Genomic DNA, 1,832 nt, shown 5'->3' with positions numbered 1-1,832 from the left:
AGTACAAAATACTTTCAAGCATAATGGGCAGGTCACTTTCAAGCATGATATATACGATTATATTAATTACATAACTTACACGCAATGTATCTATTTGTAAAAAGGTATAACTTGCATTGTGGCCACTGGCCAGTTATGAAATTACATACACCACATGCATTGGCAGATAGAGATATTCATGTTGTTAATTAAAGCTTTCAGATTTAGAAATTCCACAATAATAATAATAATAACTCACCTGAAAAGTAATTAAGATAAGTGCCTTTTGCTTCAAACATGTGTCATATCAGAATCTAAGTAAGCTAATGGTAGTAGGGATCAATCATAAAGTGTTCACACAATGCAAGTAGTCGCAGCTAGCTAGGGAAAGGTTAAACCGACAATCAATTTCAGAGAGTAGTCACTAGGCAGTAGGGTAATTTGAAAACTAACATTAATCATGTTGACATTTGTGAAATTACCTATGTATAAATAAGGATTTGAGTCTTCTAAATGAGAACATATGGTAGACAATGTTTTAATAATTAAATTCAAAAAATGATGTAGCTTTGTTTTTTTTTATTTATTTTTTGAGTTTAATTTTGATCATTAATAATATAAAATATTTTACATAGTCATTCAATTACATCTTTTTTTATGATAATTTATATCGTCAATATAAAAATCAGTTATTTTTGTTAATATATTGTTATGTAATTGAATACATGCATACAATTATTTTATTTTTATAGTATATCAAAATTTCTCTTTTTTTTTTTTTGGTTTTTCACGAAATCTCCTAACTGGCAATTCAAGGATTAATCCGTCGCAGTACTGAGCTCCATTTAAGGATTTGTCGTTGGCCAATAGGTTACTGCATGCACAAGGCGAGATTTAAACATCCGACACTTGTTTAAGCGTACTAGTGAGCTAATCACTAGATCTAGGGGTGGCCCGCCCGACCTGAAGACCCGGCCCAGACCCAAACATTTTAGGGGCTAGTTTGGTGTGATTTCACCGGGTCTAAAGCCGGGTACGGGTCTCAAAAATAGACCCAGTTATTATTTAGGGATGGATCTGGGTCAAGGCGAATCCGACTTCACCCGATTCATGTACACCCTAAGAAAACTAAAAAATGTATATATGTTTTAAATTAATTTTAATATTATGTTATATTAATTATAAGCTTATTATTTTATTTTTAATTACACTTGTTGAATTAGAAAATAGATCAAAGAAACATCAAATTAGAATTTATAGACAAAGTCAAGTTCAAATATGGATATCAACTTTTTGATAACAAGTTTTTTCTTTATAAATAAGTATATCATAAATACGTTTTCTTTATAAATAAGTTTTTTTTATAAATTATCGTTATAGTTTTAAAGGTTCGGTTTTTACCTAGTTTGGACCTAGTTTAATTATGACCCAAAAATATTTAGGTTTCGTTAGGTTTATGGACGAGTTAGGGTGTAAAAAATAGATTTGAAGTATATTTATGATCAAATTTAAATTAAAATAAATTCAATTTCACCCTGCTCATAGTATATCTCTAATTAGACCAACACAACTTGATTTATCAAAATTTCTTTTAGTGGAAGAACCTTTGTATATTTTACTATTTTGGTCTCAATGTGATCCTATATTGTTGGACAGAATGGTTTTAGTCCTTGGATCTACTTCATCTCAGTTGGGCCAGAAATAGATTTTGCTAGGCCTATTTGTTTACCTAACTAATATGAAGATTTTGATACAAATGTCAAAAAACCCAAAATGTATTCAATGATGAATTCGTAAAGCATTAACATATATAGATCATCATGTCAAAAGAAAAAACCTATGATCATCGTGAC

This window comes from Arachis ipaensis, chromosome B5 (genome assembly GCF_059453495.1).
Source record: "Arachis ipaensis isolate K30076 ecotype BB chromosome B5, ASM5945349v1, whole genome shotgun sequence".
NCBI lineage: Eukaryota > Viridiplantae > Streptophyta > Magnoliopsida > Fabales > Fabaceae > Arachis > Arachis ipaensis.
This window is presented reverse-complemented; position numbering follows the sequence as displayed.